This window comes from Chinchilla lanigera, unplaced genomic scaffold, assembly GCF_000276665.1.
Source record: "Chinchilla lanigera isolate Chin_1 unplaced genomic scaffold, ChiLan1.0 scaffold00022, whole genome shotgun sequence".
In the NCBI taxonomy this organism is placed as follows: Eukaryota; Metazoa; Chordata; class Mammalia; order Rodentia; family Chinchillidae; genus Chinchilla; species Chinchilla lanigera.
The window spans coordinates 1,424,356-1,436,627 of record NW_004955423.1 but is presented as its reverse complement, the minus strand read 5'-3'; the positions used below and the strand labels follow the sequence as shown (position 1 = coordinate 1,436,627).

At 38.6% G+C, this 12,272-nt stretch overlaps 1 pseudogene; it reads right to left on the bottom strand.

The window, feature by feature from the left end:
• Positions 1 to 4,215: 4,215 nt before the first annotated feature.
• On the bottom strand, positions 4,216 to 4,792 carry LOC102015413 (annotated as a pseudogene).
• Positions 4,793 to 12,272: the final 7,480 nt, after the last annotated feature.

Sequence of the window (12,272 nt, the reverse complement as noted above, 5' to 3'; positions counted from 1 at the left end):
GAATCCTGAGTCTGAAAAAATCTTCAGGCGGCGGCGGCAGCACCCGCGGCGGAAGCAAACGCTCCCTCTGAGGGGTAAGAGATGTCCTCCGCAGGGTAGAGGCTGAAGGCGGGGCCAGCGATCCCTCTCCGCTCCCTTCTCAGTGTCCGCCTCCTCACACTCGCACGGCCGCAGGTTCCCTGGGCTTCCATTACACCAATGGGCGTCACGGGCATAGTTATGGGAAATGTAGTCCTGGACGAGGTCGGCGAGCCGGCTCAACGGCGCCCAGCGACCACGATCCCGGCAGGCTTTGCGCGCGGCGTCACGCGGAGCCGCGCAGGGGCGGGGCTGCGGCCGAGGAGGCGCGTCCCAACGGCTGGCGCCGCGGTTCGAACTCCTCGCCGCCCGCGTTCGCTAGGTCTCCATTCTAGTGAGTCTGAGGCTTCCACGCCGTGGCCTGGGACAGGCTCCCGGCGCACACTAGTCGCGCTGTGCGCCGTCATCTGGTGGGCCTCTCCACAGCTGCGGCGCGGTGGTGAGCGAATGCCCCTGGGCGGGTGGAAACCCGCACACCTTCGGGAGTTTGCTTTCTTTCCCTGAGGTACCGTTAGCTGCTTGGCTTGGTCCTGGCTCAGGCTGAGTTTACTGTCGTCCAGGCTTGTATTGTATTTGAGGAAAAACCCCAGAGGAGGTTGTCAGCTCTTGCTCCAACTCTCTTAGATGGTTGTAAGATCGACTGTGCCTATGGGAAATCTTTTTTCGACTACAACCCATTCTAGCACATGCTGTGGTTATAAAGAATACTGTGCTTGACCTTGGAGAGATGGGTGTGCGGCTGTACATTGTTGACGGGGCTAAAAGATGACGTCAAGTAGACGACGTGTCTTTTCCCATCAAGCAATGAAATACCCCTCCCCCACCCCCGCTCAAGTACTGGGGATTGAACCTAGGGCCTTCGCACAAGGCACTGAATTGCCCTGGCGGGCCTAGGATTTGCGGTCTTCCTGCATCAGCCGCCCAGAGTGCTGAGATTGTGGTCGCGCCTGCCTAAGGCTTGTTTGTAACAACTGTAAACTGTAATGAGGAGTAGTCTTTGATAGTAAATGACTCAGAAAATTGAAGCTACTTGAATATGTATTCATTGCTACTTGAGAAGAGTTACAATATTCTCACATAAAAATACACAGATGTTGAACAAAAAAACTTATTTAGACGAAACGCAGGGTACTGAACGATATTTGAAATTCTGTACTACCAGTGTTCTTTAGCTTTCGCTCCTACAAGATAGGGATCTGATCCACTGACTTTTATCTGAGAGTCTTAACATTTAAACTGAAGCAAATTTGTGTAAACAGGAGGAAAAGGATAGAAGCAGTCTACTAAGATTACATCTCAGTTAATTTACTGTTACAGCTTTTCCCAATAAGGCCAGGGTTTTGTTTTTAACCTTAAATCCTACTTGGGAAATGTTGAGAGGGAAATAAATGTAGCATACTACATTAATCAGGTGAAGGGAGAAAAAGAAATATTCTTACTTATCCTTTGTTCACTGAAAATACTGAGTTTTTCTAAGTAAATTGCAGTCCTGAACACAAGACACAAACGGAGCTGCTGGCCTTTTTGTAGCTTCGGCAGTGGTCAGACTTTTAAATCTGAAAAGAGAAGTGTGGTAAGATTATTCAGGAAGATTTGTAAGAGTAGCAGAGATTCTAAAGGTTTAAGTCTTTATTTTGATAATTAGAATAATAAAATGTCCCCTAACAAGATTTTTTTATATGCAAAGGAATTTAGTAGTTTCATAATCCTGGAGATGCTCATCAGTTTAAGAAACAAAAGTTTTATATAGTAGTTCTACAGTTGAATTGCTAAATGTAATTTTGCTCTCTGGTTATGACTTGTGAATGAGTGTATGTGTGTTTTGAACTTTATAATCATTGTGAGTGGTGCGTGCCTATAATTGCAGCTACTCCCAGCTACCCAGAAAACTGAGGCATGTCACAAGTTTGAGGCTATCCTAAGCAACTTAGTGAGACCCTGTCAGAAAGTAAAAAAGTGTAGGGATGTACCACACTGTATACCCTGTGTTCAATCCCCAGTACTGGAAAAACAACAGAAAGCACCTTATTAGAATTGACTTTTTTTGTTTTAACCATCACAAAAGATGTCACATTTGAAATAGAAAAATAATGAGTTAAACTTTATTACTGTGAGAATGTTTTGACTATATTACAGAATCTGTCAGGTAAGATACAAGAAATTAATTTTTTAAAGAAATGGAATCAGGTTCGTCAGACTGTTACAATAAAGACAATGAAGAAGAAAGTTTGCTTGCAAATGTTGCATCATTAAGACATGAACTGAAGAAAACAGAATGGAGTTTGAAGAATTTAGGGCAAGAGTTATCCAGGTAAGTATGTAAAATTACGTATAGAATTCATAGTATGACTTATAAATGTAAAATGTTTAGATTTAATTATTATATATTATGTTTTTATATGCTTCTGGAATAAAATACAGTTTATTTTATTTTTTGTTTTTATATTTTTGTGGTACTGGGAATTAAACCCAGGGCTATCAGTCTCGATGTGACCAAATACTTAACTTAGACAACTTAAAGGAGGAAAATTTACTTTGCCTCATGGTTTCAAAGGCTTCAGTCCATGGTCTTTTAGGTCTAAGGCAGAAATATGGCAAGAGGGCATTGCAGAGAAAGGCTCCTTACCTCATGGCAGTCTTGAACCTGAGACAACAAGAGAACAAGATCTAGTTTAAGGGGCTATTTTGTCTTCAGAGGCACAATAGGAATAACTTCTTCCAACTGGGCCCCACCTCCTAATAGCTCATTTGGTCCTCATGATCTAGTCCCCTCTCTAGGCCCAACCTCTGAGTATTACTGTATTGTGATCAAGGCTTTAAAACAAAAGTCTTTGGGAACACTTCATATTTAAACCATAAAACCACTGAGCTACATTCCCAGGCCTACTTATTTGTATTTTGAGACAGGGTCTTGCTAAGTTACACAAGCTGTTTTTGAACTTAGTATCCTCTTGTATTAGCTGTTGGAGTAGCTAGGCATGTGATACCATGCCTGTCAGTTTTCTATACTTTTTAATGTAACTCTTATTTAAAAAAAAAACCCAAGAATATTAGAGAACCATTTACATATTAAGAAAATAGCCTTAATGTATTAGGAATCAGTGTAAAATATATATTTGAGGCTTTATTAATCATTTTTTGTTGTGACTACTTTTAGAATTCTAAGTAATCCTAGCATAAAGGGTCAGGAAATACATAGATTGCTAGTTTAAAACTGTGGTTTATTACCAGGCATGGTGGTGCGTACCTATAATCCCAGTACTTGGGAAGCTGAGGTAGGAATATTGCCATGAGTTCAAGGCCAGCCTGGGCTACACTGTAAGTTCAGTGCAAGCCTAAACTACATAGTGAGACCCTGTCTCAAAATTAAAAAAAAAAAACCCAAAATAAAACTGTTTCATGTTCATAGCTATGGGTCTAATTGTCAGCCTTATTTTTTTCAATTTTCTTATTTACTATATAGAAATTTGTAGTGAATACTTAAACTAAAAGCTAATTTTTTTTTCTTTTTTTTTTCTAGTGCTAGTCCAAGTGAATATTCCGATTTTGCCTCAAATCCCTTGAGGTTTGAAAAACTTATTTTGGAAGATCTTGTTCAGCCTAGCCACCTGGAACTTTTGAATTACTTACCTTATAAAAACATTTGTAAAATGTCCAGTAGCAGTTCTGATTTTCAGAAAAAGCCAAGAGAAAAGGTTATTGTTTTTAGACTTATTTAATTTAAAATAGTTTAGTTTTAGATGGGTCTACTTAAAATTTTTTTCACTGAGCTTTTCTTTAAACGCCTTATTCATGTTTTACTCTATTGTTCAAAAATTAAAATGTAATTGTTATTTTCATGTCCTAACAAGAACATAGTTGTCTTGATGTATTATTCTGTTTTGTTTTTTGTATTGTTTTCTTTTCAGACAGGGTCTCAGTTTGTAGTGCAGGCTGGCCTTGAATTCCTTTATATAGCCCAGACTGGTCTCAAACTCCTGGTGATCCTCCTGCCTCAGTCTCCTGAGTGCTGGAATTATAGGCATGTACCACTACACCTGGCATATTCTGTTTTGTTTTGCTTTTTAAGTTTTTACAGTTTATTAATCCTCTCCTGAAAAACTTGCACAATCACTGCAAGTAGGCATTGCAGAATCTTTACTCCTTTGGCTTTTTGACAGTACCAACATTGGCCATTGCAGTCCCCTGACTTTCTTTATTATGTTCCTGCATTCCTTTTGCTGCTTTCTTGAGGTCTGTTTCTTCTCATATAGGCCATGTCCTGCAAATTTGTGTTTGGGCTCATTTTCCTTCATATAACCCAAGGAATCATAAATCGTGCCAAAGCCAGTTGTCTTGGCCACCACCGAAATGGATTCTAAGTCCAAGTACAAAAGTGACATCTGGTGTGGTCTTTTACATTTTTGGAGGTTTTCCCTAATTTCTGTCTTAGGTACTGTTGCTTTCACAGGGTGAAGCACATCAATGATCATTTATTTCCTTAGAAGTAGTCAGTTAGTCCTGAACTTCCTGGTCCTGATAGGTACAATGTCATTCATGATGGCTGCCTATCCTGGGGCAGTCAATGAGGAAGAGTTATTCTGTTTCTGAACTTTTGTATTTATTGTTGTTTTGCAGTTAAATGTCCTCTTCTCAGGTAAATTAAAATCCCCTGATTTAGCATTATGCTCTAAAAATAATAGGTGATCAATTATTAATTAAAGCATAGCTGTCATTTAACTTGAGTCAACTGCTATGTGATGAAATGAGACTAGTCTCTTTCATTACCCCTAATGTTGTGAATGATTTTAAAGATCTCCTTCTGCTCTGGAACTCTTTCCTTCTTATTGTGTCATATTATATCTATCTCCCTTTGTTTATTTCTTTTCCTTAATCCTTTTGCCTTTCTTTCTCACTTTTTCTTCTTTCCTTCCTTCCTCTCCTCTTCCCTTCCTCCCTTCCTCCCTTTCTCTCCTCCTTTTCTTCTTTCCTTCTTTCTTTCATGACAGAGTCTTGCTGTGTAGTCCAGGCTAGCCTTGAACTCACTATGTACCCTAGGTAGTCCTTGATCTCAAGGTCCTCCTGCCTTAGCCTTCCAAGTGCTGGGATTACATACATGTGCCACCACACCTGGCAGTTGCTGTTCTTTATTCTCTTATCCCCAACATTCACATATACAGATATGGTTGCATATATGCATCATAGTATTTTTTGATGAAAGTTTGCTTCTAAAGCCAACGGTTGGGATTTTCTTTTTTAAGGTTGGTGCATAATAAAGCTATTTGATCTTACATTTTAGAAAATTTCAAATTTCATGTCTACAAAGAATATGTAATTCTGGGACCTTTGATCAATATCCTAATTCAAATTAGTGATCATTCTTACTGTACATGCACAATGGTAGAAATCACTGTGTTTTACCGCAAATAAAATAATCAAAAGAAAACCATAAATTGAAGGGAAAAATATTGGTAATGCCTATTGAAGACAAAGGCTAATCCCAAGCATATGAAGAGCTAGGTAGTGAAGACAAAAAAAATCTTGGAATAGATAAAAAGACATGAATGGAAAAAGAAATGAAAATGATCTTCAAACAAATGGAAAGGTGTTCAGTTTCACTTATAATAAGAGAAATTTTAAATGAAACTATAATTAGTACTAGTTCTTACTATCAGATTGTTAAACATCCATATGTTATTATCTTTGTGGTAATGTTGAGAAGATACACATTGCTGGTAGGAGCACAAAATTATATATAAACCTAACAAAGAGGCATTTGGAAATATTTACCTAGAAAAGTACTCAATAGGTATACCCATACAAAGATAAAATGAAGCATTAGAAATAGCTAGCTATTAGCTCCAATGTCCAGTAGTACATGGTTGATTGAATAAACTATGTTTCATTCATGCAATGGAAACTATGTAGTTGTTGGGATTATTGAGTTTCCCCATGAATTGATATTGGAGAAATTGCCAGTATATATTGTTCAAGTAAAAAGTACAAGGTGCAGAATATAGTATTCATAATATGCTAGTTTTTACATAAAGAGGCAAGGAAAGTCAGTGATTTGCATTGCTTGTGTATACATGTAGCAACACTAGGGGACTAACTAAAAAGTTATAAAAATGGTTATCTACCTAGTAAAGATGGGCAGGAGATTTCTGTGAATGCTTTTTCTCTTTTTTTTTTTTTTTGGTGGGGGGTCTTTTTGAGACAGGGTTTCGCTCTGCAGTTAAAAGGCTGAGTTTGAGCTCACTTTGTAGCCCAGGCTGGCCTCGAACTTGCAACAATCCTTCTGCCTTAGCCTCCCGAGTGCTGGGATTACAGGCATGTGCCACCATGCCCGGCTTGAATGCTTTTTCTTTATATAGGTTTTACTTCTTTTTTGGTTTTTAGATACAAGGTCTCACTGTGTAGTTCAGGCTGGCCTTGAACTCAACTATGTACTCTAGATTGGCCTCACACTTGCAGCAGTCCTACTACCTCAGTCTCCTGGATGCTGGTGTTACAGGCATGTACCACCATACCTGCTAGTTTTGACTTCTGAATTGCCTGAATATTTTACTCAAAAAAAAAATTTAATGTTTTAAAAATTGCAAACCATGCAAAAGAATTTATGGTTTTACATATATATGTACATATACATGTGCATAATTGCTGGGTATGGTGGCACATGCCTGTAACTCAGGGATTAAAGAGACTGAGGAAGGAGAATAACAAGTTTGAGACCAGCCTGGGCAATTTAGTTTAGCAGACCTTGTTTCAAAATAAAAAATAATAGCAAGGCATGGTGGCACACACCTTAATCCCAGTACTTGTGCGGCTGAGGTGGGAGGATCATTACAAGTTCAAGACCAGCCTGGGCTACAAAGGAAGCTCAAGGCTAGCCTGAACTGTATGGGGAGACCCTATCTCAAACACATACACACACACACACAAATACTAAAAGCACTGAGAATGTAGCTCAGTGATAGAGCCCTTGCCTAGCATGTGTGGTACTGGTCCTATCCTCAGTACCACACACATAAAAAGAGTACAGTAGAAATGTATGTATAAATTCAGCATGGTGGTGTATGCTTGTAATCCTAGCACTAAGGGAGGCTGAGGCAGGAAGATCACAAGTTTGAGTCCTGTTTGGGCAACTCAGTAAGTCTGTCACAAAAAAATAAAAAGGAGTAGAGATGTAGCTCAGAGGTAGAATGCCCCTGGGTTTGATCTCTTACTAGAGATCAATGAATCTGTCTGTCTATCTGTTGAGGGGAGGGGATTGGATTCCTTCTATTTATTGTGTCTTATGGATGGACAGTGCAGTTATGAATATTTTTATATCCTCAGATATAAAGGTTTCTATCAGGTTTATATCTGGTTGTGATACTGTCGCTTTTAAACATTTACCTTCCATGGATAAGACCCAGTAGTTTTAACAAGGTGTAGCACTATTTTCCTAATACATCCACCAGCTGTGGGAGAGAGTACTGATTTTCTCAAATTTTTAGCAGTATTCAGTAAATATTTTAACTCATTTTTCTGAACTTGTAGATCATTTTAATAATTGTACATCATTTTCCCAGTATTTACCCTTAAATAATTGAGAATGGATTGCTCTTTTTTATTTTTCAGGCATCTTTTTCATCTTCTGCTTCTGCGGATCAGGAAATTAAAAGTCTGCGAGAAAAACTTGATAAACTTAGGCAACAGAATGCTTGTTTGGTTGCACAGAATCATTCTTTAATGAGTAAAATAGAATCAGTCCACTTTGAACTAACACAGGCAAGAGCAAAAGTATGTATCTTAAAGTGTTAAGGATACCAACAGAGAATGGTTGTAATGATTATAAGATTTGTAATTGGAAAAATATTCTTTGTATTGCCTTAGTGTATTATATATAGGAATCTTTATTATAATATCAATGTCATGAAGTGTTTCATATCTGAAAATTATTTAGGAAAGAGAACTTCATAGTTTTTACATTTCTGTGAATCAGCTTCTTAAAGTCTGTTGTTTTGTTTTGTTTTCTTTCTTTGTGGTACTGGGGATTGAATCCAGGTTTTTGCATTGACCTATATGTGTAGCCCTTTTTTTGTTTTTGAGAGGTCTCACTAAATCACCAAATTGCCCAGACTGAACTTGAATTTGAGATCCTCTTGCCTCAGCCTCTCAGAGTGCTGGGATTACAGTAGTCATGTGCTGCCATACCTGACTTAAAATTTTAATATTGTCAATGTGTATGGCTTTATTTCTTATACATAGTATCTTAGTCACTTTCCTCATCACTGGGACTCAGTACCTGACACCAACAAATTAAAGGAGGAGAGGTTTATTTTGGTTTATGCTTCAGAAGTTTCGGTCCATGTTTGTCAGGCTCAAATCATAGACACTGGATGGTGGAAGGATCTGGGTGGAGCAAAGCTGTTTATGTCAGAGCAGCTTGGAAGCAGACAGGGAAGGGAAGAGCCAGGGAGGGAGATAGCAGCTTTCCAAGTCATGCCCACCTACCCCCCATGCTACCTCCCTTTTTTTTTAAAGTTTTTTAAAATTTTTATTTATTATTTATTTATTTTTTAAAGACATATGGCCATTAATCCCCTTAAAAACAGTCTTCTTTGTTTGTTTTTGGCACTGAGAATCGAACTCAGGACCTTGTGCTTGCCAGGCAGGTGCTGTGCTGCTGAGCCATCTTCCCAGCCCTGCTACCTCCTACTAGCAAGTCAGCTATAGTGCTCCCATGGTCTGTTTTTTTTTTTTTTTTTTTTTTTTTCCCAAAATCCCTTTTCCAAAATTCTCTGAGCTATGAACTCAGAGGATCTTGCAGAACATCTAGATGTAAATCATAACACATGGGAAGTAGAGCTTATTTCTTTATCCTTTTTTAAAGAATATATTCTCATTGTAGAATATATCCATTATAGAAAAAAGAGAAAGACCATCCAGAATTTTCACCATGTAGAAACCACCTTACTGATACATTACATAGTTCAACCCAAATTGTTTCAGATAGTTTGTTTTTCCTTGTTTATTACTTTCCTTGTTTATTACTATAATTTTTCTTGTTTATTACTTCATAGATAGTCCAAGTTTGTGTGTGTATGTGTATTGCTAGGGTTGTGCATGATAGTTATGTTTTTCATTGCTGGCGCAAAATGCCCACTACCCACAAGTTAAGGGAGGAAAAGTTTATTTAGCTCATAGTTTGTAGAGATTTTAGCTCGTAGTCAACAGGCTATAAGGCAGGGCAGCATGGCACAGGACAAGTGGCCCAGAGCAAGGCAGGCAGGAGCAGAAGGCAGCAGGCAGCAACAGCAGTCTACCTTTTTTCTGTGCCTTATTTTTCTTGAGACAGGATCTTACATGCTGGCCTTGAACTCACTATGTAGCCCAGGCTGATCGCGAATGAACTTACGATGATCCTCTTGCCTCACCCTCCTGAGTACCACAATTACAGCCTTGTGCCACCATGCCTGGCCTTTCTGTTGCTTTATAGTCCGTCAACCTATTGATTGGTGCTATTCATACCCAGGGTGAGGCTCCTATTATCCCCATTCTTAATCCCAGTATCTCACCCTTAATCCATATTCACAAACCCGACATCCACCCACCTCTGAAATGCTTCACCTGTGACCATGTGAGGCTTTGGAGGGAATATCTAGATACAAGCCAGAACAGTAGGCCAGTTTTATGGTGCTGAACTACATTCTTCAGCTCCATGTGTTTTTAGATGTACTCAATAGCTTTACCATTCATCATTTCATCTTTAATGATAGCATTGTTTTATTATCTGTACCACAACTTAATTCATAATTTTCCTACTTAAAAGGCTTCCTATTTTTTACTATATAATTGTTATTAAACAACAATTAGAACTCAAAATGTCCAGTAATAATAGTATGATAAATTATGATATGCCTCTAAAATAGATGGAAAATAAAGCCTTTTAAAAAGTGTAATATGTGGGGCTGGGGATTTACCTCAGCGGCATAGCACCTGCTTGGCAAGCGCGATGACATGAGTTCGATTCCTATTACCGGAAAAAAAGCAACAAACAAAACAAAATAAAATAAAAAGTGTAATATAGTGGCATATGTCTATAATCCCAGCTCTCAGAAGGCTGAGGCCTCAGGATTGCCGTGAGTTTGAGGCCAGCCTGAGCTACATAGTGATTTGAAGGCCAGCCCGAACTACATAGTTGAGAGCCTGTCTTAAACCAAAAAAAAAAAAAGAAGGTCAAAGAAAAGAAAAAGAAAAAGATGAGGTAAATATACTAGTGCTAAACTACAAAGTTACTTGACTTCATGGAAGATTATGAGGTTTTAGTGATGCAGTATATGTAAAGCCATATATAATGGTATCTGTACATACTCAGGACTCAAAAACTGTTACTAATGTCAAGATGTAGATCAGTGAAAGAATGCTTGCCTAGTGTGCCTGAGATTCTGGGTTTGATCCTTAGCGCTACAAAAAAACAAACAAAAAAGCTAGTATATTTAGTGGTAGAAAAACATCATAGACCAATACACATATGTATAAAGATCTCAGGTTTGTTTTTCATTTTTTTGTTTTTTTGAGACTCATTATGTAGTCCAGGCTGGTCTTGAACTCCCTTTTGTAGCCCAGGCTGACCTCAAACTCATGGCGATCCTCCTACCTCAGCCTCCCAAATGTTGGGAATACAGGCATTTGCCACCATGCGTGGTTAAAGATCTCGTTTTGCTTTCTGTAAAAAGTGTACTTGTCCAAGCTCAGTCTGGTAGGACACATTGACCCAGCTTTCTGGAACCTAAGGCAAGAAGATTCTAAGTTGGACTGCAGCCTGGGCAACTTCGTGAGACCCTGTCTTAAAGATAAAAAAAAAATAGATGAGGGTATAGGTCATTGGAAAGGCCTGGTGTTCAGTCTTCGTTACTGGGGGAAAAAAGTGCACTTACCTAAATGTTTGTGTTTGTATGTATGAAGACATACATATGTAGTATATAAAAAGACTGTACTGGCTACTGTTGATAACTTCAAAAGGAACTAGAAGGTTGGGGAGGCGCTTTCACTATTTACTGTCATTGTCTAGTTACCTATTTATCTTATAGATATTATATGTAGTGTTATATATTAGTCTTATAGGAAGGCTTTTTTTTTTCAAAAGACATACACACACACACACACACACACACACACACACACACATGCAGAGTACTGATTTAGCTCTGCCTCCCCAACTCAAGGAAAAAAAATGCAATAGTGAGCAAAGAACTTTGATGGCAGGCACAGTAACACATACCTACTACTCAGAAGGCTGAGGCAAGAGGATCACTTAGTCCTATAAATTTATTTATTTATTTATTTATTTCCCGGTACTGGGAATTGACCTCATGACATCGTGCTTGCCAGGCAGGTGCTGTGCCATTGAGCTAAATCCCCAGCCCCCAAGTCCTATAAATTTAAAGATCAGTCTGTGCAACATAGCAAGACCATTGTCAAAAAATAAAAAAAATTTTTGAAGAACCATGTTTCGAATACACTTTTTTGTGATGCTGGGAATCGAACTCAGGACCTTGTGCTTGCCAGACAGGCGCTGTGCCACTGAGCTATACCTCCAGCCCAAGAACCATATTTCTTTGCTGAGGCAGAATGACCAATTTACAGGGAAAGAATGTTATTAGGTATTTCTTACACTGTTTATATTTAGTATTTAACATGTTTTTGTCTATTTGTGGGAAAAATACTTACAAATGAGTTCTGTTACAGAAGAAAGTTTGTAAGTCGGATTCATTTGCAAGTCCAACGGAGTGAGTCTTATATACCTTTGATACAAATATATAATGTAAAGCATAAAAAACACATACAAATACTGCAAATAAACTGTTTTTACTTTTACGGTTACCTTCAGATGGTGGTACACCACAGTTTAACAACTGGCATATCAGGATTGCATGGAGTGAACTGACAAGAAGAGAGTTACTAACTGGAGGAGGGAGGTTTAGGTGGAAGATGGAGCTGAAGGGTCATTAGCAATCGAAGGTGGAGGGCAAGATGGAACTTCACTCACACCTGATGTTGATGGCACAGGTTTTTTGATGGATTCAATTCTCTTTACCCTCTTAAAAAAAGATCCAGTGATGTCTGAGTAGTAGCTCTTTTTTTTCCTCATCATAGATTACTTTGTAGCACTATATGGCATTCTGATGGGCTGCTGCAACCTTTGTGTATCATTCTACATTGGGGTC